The 15,003-nt window shown below is 38.4% G+C and overlaps 1 pseudogene; it reads right to left on the bottom strand.

Moving 5' to 3' along the window:
* Window positions 1-558: 558 nt before the first annotated feature.
* Window positions 559-1,281, bottom strand: LOC101175822 (annotated as a pseudogene).
* Between the last annotated feature and the right edge of the window lie 13,722 nt (window positions 1,282-15,003).

Below are 15,003 nucleotides of genomic sequence, written 5' to 3'. Positions count from 1 at the left end.
GCCCTGGCAACCACAGAAATGCATCTCCTGGCCATGGGGAAGCCAACTTAAGTCTCAGTTTCCATTATCACTATTACTCAGGGTAAGCTTGCCAAAGAGACAGTCTGCCATGTCATCTTCCAAATACCCCATCTTGCTACCCAGAATCAAGAAATGTTAGCATTTGCATATTTAAAAAAGAAAACTTTTCATGTAAAATTTAAAACCTCATTATTTTAATCCCTGCCCAATCCCATTCCCCTGACTTTTTCCCCAGAGACAACCACTAGGATGAATTCTAGACCATATTTTACATTTTACCATGCACATGCACCCACAGACACAAGGGCCTAAGACCACCAACCCCACCCTCCCTACCCCATATATTCACATAGCTTAGAAAGAAAAGATTAATGTGTTTTACAGGGACTCATAGAATACCTTCCACCTCCATCCTTAGAGACCCCAAGCTGCATGCAGATGGAGCAGCCCTGGGTGGAGAGACTACTGGACACCCTTTTTAAACTTGCATGGGGATTTGCCCTGGGTAGCAAAAGGTGAGAGTTTTGCAGGCACGCCTCAACTGGACACCTTCAACGCTTTGAGAACCAGATAACTTTATTGCCAATAATGGTAAAACTGAAAGGAAAAAACTGAAGAGAATGTTCTGAAAGGGTAACATGCATGCCCCGCCAGGTGGCCCGACCCAGGGAAGGCACCTCGTGGCTGTGGGGCCCGTCTGGGCTCAGGTCTCTTCGTTGCTGTGGCTCAGGGAGAGCTTGTTAAACAGGTTCTCAGCCAGGCCGGCTTCTGGGACCCACATCTTCCCCAGGTTGCTCACATAGCCACCCAGTTCTTCGATGGTCTTTACCTGTTGGTGTAGGTAGTGGCTCTCCAGGAGGTGGCACAGCTGGGCTTGCCCTTCTCCACGGCCAACTGGTGCGGCTCCAGAAGGCTGTAGTTGACGCTCTTCTCCAGGTGGAAGGCACACTCCATGGCCTGGAGCCCGCTCTGCCAGCCTTGGCGCTCTGGCTCCCTGATGTCATGAAGGCAGATGCGGCCACTGCGCTGGTTCTGCAGCCTCATCAGCTCCTGGGCATGCTCCATCTTCTCGTCTGACTGGTGCAGGAAGTAGCGGCCAAAGTGTTCCAGGGCCACGTCATCCCGTTCAAAGTAGAAAGCCATGGACAGGTACACATAGGAGGCGTGGAGCTCCAGGTCAATGTGGCTGTTGATGGCGGCCTCGCAGTTGGTGTGGTAGTTGTGGCGCACCTGCGACAGCGGGGCGGTGGCCATGGCGGGCAGTGCTGACAATGAGCACGCAGGCAAAGGCAGTAGCGCAGGCAGCGGCAGTGGTGGCGAGGAATGGCAGAAGGTGAATGGAGGTTGTGTGACGGAACCGGAAGTGGGCAGTGGAGACTGTTATGAGGGAAGGGGCGTGCTTCGAGGCTAGCTGGTTTGAATGAGGGACAGACTTTAGGGGCGAGGTGTGGGGCTCCAGCGTTCCATGAGTTCCATGAGTTCCACCTGAAACTCCGGAGTTCCATGAATTCCATGAACTCCAGAGTTCCATGAATTCCACCTGAAACCGTGGCGACTGGACTGTAACCTGACCTTTTCACCTATAAAGTATTTTTAAAGTTATTTATGAATATAAGTGTAACCACTTTGAGTGAATCACCTGGATGATTTCTTAAAGAAATTTATTACAATATTGTCAAAATATGATTGTTTTATCAAATGTACTGCTTTTTGTGATGTCATTAGTTATACTTAATATCAAAGCTTTATTTGAATGGCAGATATCCTCAGTGACTTCAGCACCATACTAGTGACACTTCCAATAACCTCTTTACTCACTTCCTAGACCTTATTAACTTTAGCAACCTTCATTTTTTTCTTTCTACTCATGGTCAAGTTCCCACTTCTCTGACAGCAGAGCACCACCTCCAAAATATCAAACAGTGAACCTTTCCACCTTTCCATGTTTCCCACTCTTTGAACTTGTTCTTCACTCCTTTTTCTCTCTCGTATCTTAATCTTTCAGCAGCATCCTACAAACACTTTTTTTTTTAAGTCGTCCTGTCTGGATCCCAAAATAGACAATTCCAAGATCTCTTCCCTGACATCCTAGATTTGCTCACCCCTTTCACCTAGATTGCAAATTTCCTCTTCTTGGGTACAGACTTAAAAGCCTTGGGTGAATTATTAGAGAAAGCACAACACCTTCAACTTCCTTTACTTCCATTGCCACTCAGTAAGCCTTTTTAAATTTAATCCTTCTTTTAGGTTCTATGAAATGAGTCATATTAGCATTGTGAATTTAGGCAGTTCTTGATCTATATTTTCAGCATACTACTACTTCATTAAAGGTATGTAGATACAGAACAAATGCAATAAGCATTTTTTATTCCTTTCTTAGGAAGTAAGAGAGACATTGGATTCTGTGTCAAATAGACCTCAGTTGGAAGCTTGACTTCACCTATTTCAAGTTGTGTGAACTTGCATTAGTGCCTTACTCCTAGCAAGAATAATACCAATAATGAGTTTTAAGTAATAAATTAGATGATGCATTAAACATGAGGGTTATATAGCACTTAGTTTAATGATTGCAATCAATGTGTGATAGCTATTATTTTTAAAAGTAGGCTGTCCCTGAGAAAGCTGTCTAATCATTATATAAATGCTCACCTTAGTTTTTTAACTTTAGACTCTTATGTTATAATTCCAAAAGGCAAATATAATACCTTTTTTTCTTTCCTCTTACTCTGTCCTTTTTTATTTTCAGCTAATCACTAAAATCTCCTATATGTTATTTCTGGTGGAAATGTTAGAAAATGCTATCCTAAAATATGAATAGCTTTTGCAATCAATAAATCCCAAAGATTAGTCTGACAAAGTGACAAACTTCAAAAAGTAGCTTATAAAAAGGATAAACTTCTATAGACATTTCTTATATTATTGTCCTGAATTGTTATTTAATTTTGAGTGTGTCTGTCTTGTTTCTCTGCCAAAACTGTAAACTTCTTAAGGTCAGGGTCCTTAGATTATGTCTGTTTGTTTCTATTGCAGTTCTTTCTCTTCTATAGGCTTAATAAGGATGATGTCAGAAGTATATCTTATTTTAAATTGTTTTGTTTTATTTTAATACAGCAGTATAGTAGTAGATACTATTTTAAATTATTTAAAGAGTAGTATATCTAACTTTAGTCTATTGAATACAGATCCACTACATACTGGTACTGGCATTCTGTACTTTATTTTGAAAAATTTGACAGTTCACAAAGCTGAATTTGTTTTTATTTGAGGAAATGAAGGAGAGAATCAAATATGCAATGTATAGTGGATTTGAGTGATCTTCTTTTAGAAGTTTGTTACTTCCCATGGACACCAGAAACCAAAGTCTGATTGAGAAGGTAAAATTAAAATCACGTGTAACTGCCAACAGCTCACATGACAAATAACTGGAGAAAAAGGATGCATGATGATTATTTTAAACAAATACTTAATTCATTGGCAAGCTAGAGCTTACAAGGGCCCAAACCTAAGCTATGAATTTAAAAGATAATAAATAATTCTAAATTTTTCTTCTCTGGTGTTTACATAGTTGGGCTGATACCTTCCTACCCTTACCCTACCCTGCTACATGACTAGAATAATATTCATTCTTAGCTTCATTTATCAAATTTGTTAATTATATGAGAATTAGGCTGGTATCTCCCAGCATTTATTGAATAATAAAACCTATCACTTCCACCTTTGATGGGGGTATTGTGTTCTCATAAGGAACTCTTCAACTTCCACATATATACATGGGGACTGGCTCCTGAAAACTAATAGAAATACAGCTATTTTCATTGTATTAAATGATTGAACCCCTTATTTTCTCTGGCTAATTATCTATTTTAGGGTGGGAAGAAATCAGGTTTCACCGTGCCTCTCTAATGTTGTAGAATAGACATGTGCTTGGTATACAATTGGATCACAATTGCCTTTAAGGAGTGATTTTAAGTCCTATATATTTATGCCACTCAACAACTTGTGACTCTGTGGTTCAATAGATTATTACGGTATTATGGAGTGTACTATCAGCTTTACGGGGATGGCTGGCCTAAAGTAGAGGATTATATGGACATACCCAACTAAAGGAAATTTTGACAGAGAAAATTTGCTACAGCCTACTCCAACCTATTTTCAACACCCAAACATATACTCATTTAAAACAATTTTAATATGAATATGATGAATCTGGTTAACAATGTTTAATAATTAAAGTGTTTGTTTTCACTAGGATTGTTATGAATACAAAATGCTTTTCCCTCAAATTGCTAGAAAGACTGAGATATACTTTATTTCTTTAGTGGGATGTAATGTTATTCAAAAAGTTAAGTGCTGTGTTCCTGGACAAAAAAAAAAAAAAAACAGGAATCAGTAAAGTAAATTATTAAGAACCTCACAGATTTCACTTTTTGTTAAATTATAAACTACAAAATTACAAAATTGGCTACTTCATTATCTTTCAATTATTTCATGTGTCGTCAACTTCTTCATGATGCAAATATTTGTTGAATAATGCTGTAAATATTTTTCTTACTTAAAGGCATAGTTTTTATTATACACACTAAAGATTCCTTAGTTACTCTAATCATAGAACGAAAAGAGGTCAATATTCTCAAGCTCTGTTTAAATGATCAGAGATTAGGTGTGCATAGCAGGGGTATCACTGCCCATGGAATCCAATTCCATTTGGCTTCTGGCTTTTACATCCTTCCAGAGCTGAATTTATCACCACTTCTGCTACACAACTGACAAAGCTGTGGATACTATGCCAGGCCAAGAGAGAAAATCAGACTACAACTACTTCAAGAAATATGAAGACATACATTTATTTTTCCTTTATTAGAGGCTCCAGTGCAAGTGTTCCTACCCTTGTTTCAGTGGATGGAGCCCAAGGTTTCAAAGTGAATATTTCTTTGTTCATAAAATTGCTGAATGTCAGTATGGAAATAAGACACGATTATCAAAGTGTCATTTCAGCATTAGGGAAAAAAAGACATATAATTAGAAGACTTTAACTCTAAACCTCACTCTTAACCTTAGATAACACTGTTATTTGAAGTTTTCTCAGCTATAAAAGGGAAATAATATTTTTAAAATATTTATGCTGTTAGCATCAAAAAGAAAAAATAATTATGCAAAGATGAATGGGCTTTGAAAACTTCAAGAGGCTACACAAATACAGTTATGTATCAGGCTCTCCTAAACTCCTTTGCTTTCTATAAACTATAGATTGGAGGTCAGATTGTTTTCTGAAGTCTCACCGGTGTTTAAAATCCAAATAGATTAAACACTGCTCCTGTTTGCCTGCATGACAACTGATACCAATGTGGGTGATTACAGTGCTGAGAAACACATAATTTCTCCAAGAAAGCATATTTTACTGGGATTTGCCATTCCCAATAAACAAAAGAGGGCTTACTATTGACTCTGATTTTGCAAATGTATTTCTTCATGTTAAGCAACAGCTAAGATTGAGTGTGATTAAATTGGAGGCTGTCACACTGGATTAATGTGATCAAAATATTTCTTTTCCACCATGGCTTCTTTCCTTTCTGTGTTTGTTACACCATTCTTTATTACATCTCTTCCACCTTCTCTTCCATAAATCTATAGGCATGCCCTGTTTTATTTTGCTTCACTTTATTGTGCTTTGCAGATATTGTGTTTTATACAAATTGACTGTGGGAAACCTGCATTGAGCACGTCTCTTGGCACCATTTTTCCAATAGCATGTGCTCACTTCTTGTCTGTCATATTTTGACATTTCTCACAATATTTCAAACCTTTTTATTATTATTATCTGTTATGGTGATCTGTGATCAGTGATCTTTTATGTTACTCTTGTAATTGTTTTGCAGCACCAGGAACCATGTCCATATGTGAACTTAATCAATAAATATTGTGCCTGTTCTGACTGCTCCGCTAATTAACCATTCCCCCATCTCTCTCCCTCTCATAGGGCCTCCCTATTTTCTGAGACACATACTGAAATTAGGCCAGTTAATAACCCCACAATGGCCTCTAAATATTCAAGTGAAAAGAAGAGTCACATGTCTCTCACTTTAAATAAAAAGTTAGACATTATTAAGCTTAGTGAGGAAGGCAAGTCAAAAGCTGGTATAGTCCAAAAGCTAGGTCTCTTGTGCCAAACAGTTAGCCAAGTTGTGAATTCAAAGGAAAAGTTCTTGAAGGAAATTAAAAGTGATACTCTAGTGAACACACCAATGACAAGAAAGTGAAACAGCCTTATTGCTGATATGCAATCGAGTGGTCTCAATAGACTATCAAAACCAGCCACAATGTGCTCTTAAGCCAAAGCCTGATCCAGAGCAAGGTCCTAAGTCTCATCAATTTTGTGAAGAGAGAGAGGTGAGAAAGCCGCAGAAGGAAAGTTGGAAGCTAGCAGAGGTTGGTTTATGAGCTTTAAGGAAGAAGCCATCTTTATAAGTGCAAGATGAGGCGGCAAGTGCTGATGGAGAAGCTGCAGCAAATTATCCAAAATATTTAACTAAGATAACTGATGAAGATGGTTACAGTAAAAAACAGATTTACAATACAGAAAAAACAGCCTTATACTGGAAAAAGATGTCATCTATGACATATCTATAGAGAAGAAGTTAATGCTTGGCTTCAAAGCTTCAATGGACAGACTACCTTTGTTGTGAGGAGCTAATGTACCTGATGACTTTAAGTGGAAGCCAGTGCTCATTTACCATTCCAAAACTCCTAGGCCCCTTAAGAATTATGTGAAATATAATCTCCCAGTGCTCTATAAATAGAATAACAAAGCCTGGGTAGTAGCACATCTGTACACTGACTATTTTAAGCCCACTGTTGAGATCTAGTACGGAGAAAAAAAACAGATTTCTTTCAGAATATTACTGCTTGTTGACAGTACATCAGGTCACCCAGAGCTTTCTGATGGAGACGTACAAGTAGATTAATGCTGTTTTTATGCCTACTAACACAACATCCATTCTGCACCCCGTGAATCAAGGAGCAATTTTGACTTATTATTTGCCTTATTATTTAAGAAATGTGTTTTGTAAGGCCATAGCTACAATGGAAAGTGATTCCTCTGATAGATCTGGGCAAGGAAGATTGAAAACCTTCTGGAAATAATTTACCATTATAGCTGCCATTAAGAACATTCATGATTAATGGGAGAAGGTCAAAATATCATCACTAATAGGAGTATGAGAGAAGGTGATCCCAGTCTTTATGGATGACTTTGAGGGGTTCAAGATTTCAGTGGAGGAAGTTACTGCAGATGTGGTAGAAATGGAAAGAGAACCAGAAGTGGAGCCTGAAGATGTGACTGAATTACTACAATCTCATGATAAAACTTGAATGGATAAGGAGTTGCTTCTTATGGATGAGCAAAGAAAGTGGTTTCTTGAGATTGAATTTACTCCTGGTGAAGCTGTGAACATCACTGAAATGACCCAAAAAAAAGATTTAGAATATTACAGAAATGTAGTTAACAGGATTTGAAAAGATTGACTCAAATTTTGAAAGAAGTTATATTGTGGGTAAAATGCTATCAAATAGCATCACATGCTACAGAGAAATCTTTTGTGAAAGGAAGAGTCAATTGATATGGCAAACTTCATTGTTGTCCTATTTTAAGAAACTGCCATAGCCAATTCCCCAACCTTCAGCAACCACCACCCTGATTGGTCAACAGCAATCAACATCGAGGCAAGACCTCTCACCACCAGCAAGATTACAACTTGCCGAAAGACCAAAAGATTGTTAACATTTTTAGCAATAAATTATTTTTAAATAAAGTATATACATTTTAAATATAATGCTATTACACACTTAAGAGACTACAGTATAGTGTAAACATAACTTTTATATGCACTAGGAAATCAAAAAGTTTATGTGACTTGCTTTGTTGTGATATTTGTTTTATTGTGGTGGTCTGCAACCAAACATGCAATATCTCCAAGGTAAGCCTTTATGTTGAGTATCAACTGTGTGATGCCCATGGCATTGGGCAATTATATAAAGTCATCCTTTAATTCTCACCAGTTTATTTGAGATTGATAGTATGGTTTCCTTTTTATAGATGAGAAGATATGCACCAGGAAGTGCCAGATTACATAACCAAAATGTGGAAAAGCAGGTATTCATGTACATGATTTCTGACCCTAATGTATTGCTATTTTTATAAAGCATGCATATTAATCAATGAATTTTTATAATAGAGAAAAACCTAGCTCATTGATTTTTCTTTCAGTGACATGGAAGACTTAAATCTCCTTTTTTGTTTGTCTAGGATATCATAGCTCTTCCAATGAACCATTGTCCACCGAGGCATCTCAAACTGCAGGCTGGCTTACCTGCTTTGTTAATTTACAAGATAAATTCATTAATCTATTTACTCAAATATTTGAGTGTCTATTATATTTTAAATGCTGTGATGCATATTAAGACACAATGAGATAAAGGAGATAATTAACACACTAACTGGCACATATAATGTTAAAAGTAAATGACACACAGACTTTGCTTTGTATGTGATTATAATAAAAATGATTAAAAGACATGTATTATAGTATTGGAAATGGTGTGATACATTCTATTTATCAGGAAGAAGTGAGCTACAACTTTTTGTGAAGAAGAGAGCTAGAACTTTTTGTGAAGGAGAGACCACTTCTAGCAGGGACAGTTTTGCACTGGTTATAAAAGGAGATGAGGATAGAAGGAGTTTTGATTTTTAAAATTTGAGAGAAATGCTATAGAATGTTAACAAATCTGATAATTCATAGAAGCTTCTCCTCAGTTATTAAATACTTTTTGAGCATCTACTTTGTGCTGTGCAATTTCTAGGTACTGGGATTTCAGAGGCTAATTAAATAGACTAAGTCTTGGTTTTCATAGAACATTTAGCTTAGAAAAGAAGAGGGGGTAGCCAGGTGTAGTGGCTCACGCCTGTAATCTCAGCACTTTGGGAGGCTGAGGCAGGCAGATTTCTTACGCTCAGGAGTTCAAGACCAGCTTTGGTAACATAGTGAAACCCTGTCTCTACGAAAAGTAGCCAGGCGTGGTGATGCATGCCTGTAGTCCCAGCTACTTGGGAGGCTGAGGTGGGAGGATTTTGAACCTGGGAGGTCAAGGCTGTAGTGAGCTGAAATTGCACCACTGCACTCCAGCCTAGGTGACAGAGTGAGACCCTGTTAAGAGAAAAAAAAGAAAAGAAGAGGAGAAATAAATACACATAAAACATCTCATAGAGATAAATGTAATATAAAAAATAAAACAGAGTGTATTAGGGTTCTCCAAAGAAACAGAACCAATAGAAGATAGATAGGGACGGAGGGAGGGAGATAGAGAGATAGATGTATTATACGAATTGGCTCATCATGTCATTCTGGAGGCCAAGAACTGCCATCTGCAAGCTGGAAAACCAGAAAGGCCAGTGGTCTAAGTCCCAGTCTGAGTCCAAAGGCCCAGGAACCTGGAGATCTGATGTCCTAGGGCAAGATAAGATGGATGTCCCAGCTCAAACAGAATTCACTGTTCCTCCCCCATTTTGTTCTATTTGGGACATCAGTGGATTGGATGATGCCCATCCATATTGGTAAGGGTGATCTTCTTTACTCAGTCTACCAATTGAAATGCTAATCTCTTCCAGAAACCCCTTCACAGACACATCCAGGAATAATGTTTTACCAACTATTTGAGCACTTCCTAGCCCAGTCAAGTTGACACATAAAATTAACCATCACACAGGATAAGGCTGTAGAGAGTGGTGGATGGTGATAATCTGGGTAAAGTGGTCAGAGAGGGACTCTCTGAAAAGTGACATCTGAAAGATTACTGAATAAAGTTAAGCAAATGAACATTTGGGAACGGAATACTACAGGCAGAAGAAAGAGCAAATTCAAAGGCTCTCAAATGAGATATTTCTCATTCTTGGTGGGAACTTTAGTTTTTATTCTAAATGTTCTGGAGGGCCTTCTGAGGATTGTAATAGAGAATGAAGATTACCTTAAAATTATGTGTACATATATATATAAATAATGTGGGTATATATGCAATGTGGATATATATATATATATATAAAATGTGGCTATATATAATGTGGATATATAAATACATATTTACGTAGTACTTATTTATATTTATATATATTTTATATATAAATATATATATATATATCCACATTATATATATATAGTGGATAAAGAGTAAACAAAGCCTGTTTCACCCTTTTGTCTTCATGAAAACCTACCTTTGGTTAACTTTCTAGTTCTGGGTCCCATGAAACCTGATAAAGGTGGAATACCAGCATTGTTACTAGACAACTTTATGTTGTTGAACATGACTCCTTACTGGCAAACTGCATCTGGACCAGAAGGATTGTAATATGACACTTGAGTGTGGTGAATTTTGTAACTGGCTATGTCCATTTCCAGGATCCTGGAGTGCTGCTCTCAAGTATTGGTACAAGAGATATTGACCCGTATGGAGCATTGGACTTCTAAGACAGGATTACCTCCACATTCTCCTACGTGATCCTACTACTTCATAGTTGAATTTGTACTTTGAGGACAAAGAAAACTAGCTAACCCTATACTACTACAAACACTCTCATATAAAAGACACATCTAACACAGCCCTTCTGGCATATTGTGTTTCCTACCCTATATCCTTCTAGGTGGATCTAAGGCCAAGTATGGTCAATTGCTTTCTGCAAGACAAATTGACTATTTGAGCCTATGGAGTATCTCTGGTGGGTACTGCATGTAGTAAATACAAAATAGCTTATAGTAACATATATAAAAGGCACCAAACCCAATTTTGAATCTTGTAGACTGCTTATTAAAGGATATAAAATCTAAAGTATGAATAGAAGCAAATTACACAAAGGAGTTTTAAAGGAAGTTGTCAGTTTAAGAGATGTAGGTGTGAGATTAAACAGAGTGAATGGGATGAGGAAGACAAACATGTTGAGTGTTACTTAAAACATAAGTAAAGTCTGCCTCATATAAAATAATTTAGAAGTGACAAATGGACTATGAAATACAGAGATAGTCATGCTCAGGCTGACTTTTGTCAGATATGTCTCCTGTTCAAAGAAACCAAACATTGAATGTATAAGGGTGAACACTGCTGTATGAAACACAACACTTTGATGAAAAACCACAGAAACCAGATAACACTGATCCAGAAGGTATAATATTGACCCCTCTGAGGTATAAACAAGTAAGGAAATTTCGTAGATTTTGAAAACATCAAATCACTTATCTAGAATATTAGATTAAATTTTTCAATACAAAGCAACTGAAAAAAAAAAGTTTCCTTGTCTGAAAATACAAGATCTTACTAAAACTAATCATAAAATTGGCCTTGGTGGGGAGAGAAATGAAACAGGATCACATGGCCAGAGTGAAGTCCTAACAATAGGGAAGATCACAGAGGTAAGAAAAGACATATTGAATAGAGTCTGGAATGCAGGAGCATGTATGTGTGGCTGTGTGGCAGTGTGTGTGTTTGTATGTTTGTGTGTGTGTGTGTGTGTAGGTAAGTTTGGTAAGTTTAGATGAGCCTGGAAGATTAACAAGAGTGTGAATTTCACCAGATCTTCATGTTACAAAAATATGCTCAAGGAGAAGGCTATTTTGGAAACCACTGCAGAAATACAATAAGATATAGTGGTGACACGAACTTCAAGTTATGGTGGTGGGTTTTGAGGGAAATTCTGGGACTTCGCTTACAAAATTACATACAAAAGACCTAGTTCTTCAGGCATATGATGCTTACAGGCAAGCTTCACTACAAGCAAAATATTTTCACATAAACAGATACACATTCCCTCTTGCTAGGATGAAATATATAAATATACTTCCATTTACAGATGGATTCCTTCATTATTGGAAACAGAAATACACTCAAATCTGTGTTAAAAACTTCTCAAGCAAACAATTTATTTTCCTCAGACAGTTTTACCTGTTATTTTGAAAATATAAAGAAATTGTTTGATATCTTCAATTTATGAGTGAATTTTACATTTCTACTCATGAAATGCAAAGATTAACTGCACTTGAATAGATATATGAAGATATTGAGGTTGCTGTGTAGCTTTGCTCATACAGGCCTATTTTGCACACTAGGTTTGTCAAGGACTTGAAGTTCCCTGCTATTCTGTATCTGTGTTATATGATATGAAAATAGTCATTTGTGGTAAATTTTTATGAATATGGTAAAAATCTTTATATATACTCAATCTGGAAGTATAAAACTGCAAAACCAAAGTTTAACCTATAATTTTGTTAAGCAGTTTTCAGTCTGGTTTTATTTTTATTTTTATTTATTATTATTATTTTGCTTTATTTTTGAGACAGAATCTTGTTCTGTCACCCAGGCTGGAGTATCGTGGCTCGATCTTGGCTCACTGCAACCTCCGCTTCCTGGGTTCAAGCGATTCTCATGTCTCAGCCTCCTGAGTAGCTGGAATTTTAGGCACAAGCCACCACACCTGACTAATTTTTTTTGTATTTTTAGTAGAGATGAGGTTTCACCATGTTGGCCAGGCTGGTCTCAAACTTCTGACCTCAAGTGATCCACCCACCTCGGCCTCCCAAAGTGCTGGGATTACAGGCGTGAGCCACTGTGCCCAGCCTCAGTGTGGTTTTAGAACCTGATGCAAACCTAAAAGGGGAAATAACAATTTCCTTATTAAATGGGCCAACATTGAGGAGTTGATGTCAGCAACATGGTATACTAGGAGGTCCGAATGTTGACCTCCCCAGAAAAATAATGATTAAACAACTACTTACTGGCAAAAACAGCTCTGGGAGAGTTCCAGAATACAATGAAAAAGCTGCAGCAACCAAATTGGAGCACAAAATCTTAAGATAACAGCATAAAAATGTATCGGAAGCATTTTCTAATGTCACCGCCTCCCCCAGTCTGGCACAGGTTGATGCCGAGAAGGATTCCATTGGCCACGACTTTTCCCCATGGGAGAAAAGGAGAGGATCTCTCGCTACTGAGGACCCTTTCAGTCATCACCAATGCTGATTCCAGCTGATGGAGCTGCACAGAGTTCATACTGCTCAGAGAAGGACCCATTTTTGCCTATCAACTTTGCACTAGCATTCCAACATACATCCCCAGGTACTTTCGCCTCTGCTCCTCGCATGCCCATGCCCCAGACTCCAGAATCACCAATGTTCCACTGAGGCCTGTGCCCCAGAAACCAGCACCACTTGCTGCCACAGTTGTGCCTACATCCCAGACCTTGGCACCACCACTGTTCTATGCATGCCCATACCTTGGGCACCACTGCCACAGCCACTCTTTATCTGCCTACTTCCCAGACACCAGCATTACCACTGTGTACAATCACACCCTGGACTCCAGCTCTAAGATGGACACCCTCAGTGGTGACTCCCCCTATGGTGGAAAATAGGACACCAGAAGCCTTCACTGCTACTGCAGACACATACAGCCTTGGCCACCAAAGATTCCTGTACTCTTCACTGATGTCCTCAGCTGATGGACCTTCCTAGGGTTTATGCTGCTGCACCAAGACCAGGGGACAGAACCACTGCACCTCACCTGGCTAGCAGCCTCACACCCACCCATAGATGAAGGTCTTTCCCCTACTGAAGTCAAAAAAGAATGTCCCTAAAAGGTTTTATCAGTATGAACACTTAAAACATGCAGAAATATTGTTGGAAGTGGGAACGTGAAAGGTGTTGCTATGTTGCTAGAAGAAGTTCTCGATCAATGGATGAGAGTTAATGCCTTGGATTTCTTCAAGCAGATCAGAACTCTACACTGAAGCAAGCTATTCAGTCATGTCTTCAGGTCTAATATCTGAATATTATGGAGCAGGTGGTACTAATATTAATAATCCAGTCAAAGCTTTTGTTCCAAAATACATTGACTATTTGATGGCCTAGCTTTAGGATTATATTGATCATGAAACTTTTTTTCTTCTAATATTAGTGTCCCATTTTCCAAGAATTTTATATCTGTGGCCAATACTATTAAGTGTCTGTTCAAAGTTTATGCCCATATTTCTTACTAGCACTTTGGGTCTGTGCTGCAACCACAAGAAAACTCCCATGGCAACACCTTCTTCAAGTGAAGGACAATTCTCAGAGTGGCTTTGGACCAGTCAAGTTCTTTCCCCTTTCTCATTTGTAGTTCTGAAAAATAACTGTAGACGGTGCCAGGAATGCAACATCTTCAGATAGGGCTCTGTTCCAGTGGCCCTAGAAACAGGATGTCCTTCAATACTTCAGCCCAGTGTTTATTCTATCTCTGGGGTATAAAACCCAGGGCAACTTTCTGGGGTCCCTCTGCTGTGATGAAAGTGGAGTACATGCAGACAAAACTCCATCTACCACAGGCAGCATTCCTGAGCCTTAGGGGGCTGGCTTACAGTGAATCCTAGGCTTTTGTGGTCCCTTGCTGCCTATCTATAAGGAATAAACCCTCTTCTGTAACTCATTGTGTGCATGGACATTCGGTTTCACTGACTTCAGACAAGTTGGTAAGCAGTGCACAGTGAATCTGCTTCATGGTAAGTACCTTATTTTATTTGTTCAAGAGTTCAATTTGACTGATAGGCAAGAATTGGAACCACTTCAAGAATTCATTGAGAAACTTTAATTGAAAGACAGATAAATGTTTCTTCTACAACAGTTACTCTCTTGCTTTATCTACAGCTAGAGTTATCTCAATGCTAATCTGTTGTCAACTAGTGTTGTCAGTTGAGTTGTGTCTCCCTAAAATTTGTATATTGAACTCCTATATCCCCAGAACCTCAGAATGTGGTCTTATTTGGAAATAGGGTCATTGCAGATGTAATCAAGTTAAGATGAGGTCACTAGGGTAGACCCTAATTCAGCCTGGTATCCTTACAAAAAGGAGACATTTAGACATAAAGACATACACCTGGGGAGAAGTCCACATTAAACATGAAGGCAGAGATTGAGG

This window comes from Nomascus leucogenys, chromosome X (assembly GCF_006542625.1).
Source record: "Nomascus leucogenys isolate Asia chromosome X, Asia_NLE_v1, whole genome shotgun sequence".
Taxonomy (NCBI): Eukaryota; Metazoa; Chordata; class Mammalia; order Primates; family Hylobatidae; genus Nomascus; species Nomascus leucogenys.
This window is presented reverse-complemented; position numbering and strand designations above follow the sequence as displayed.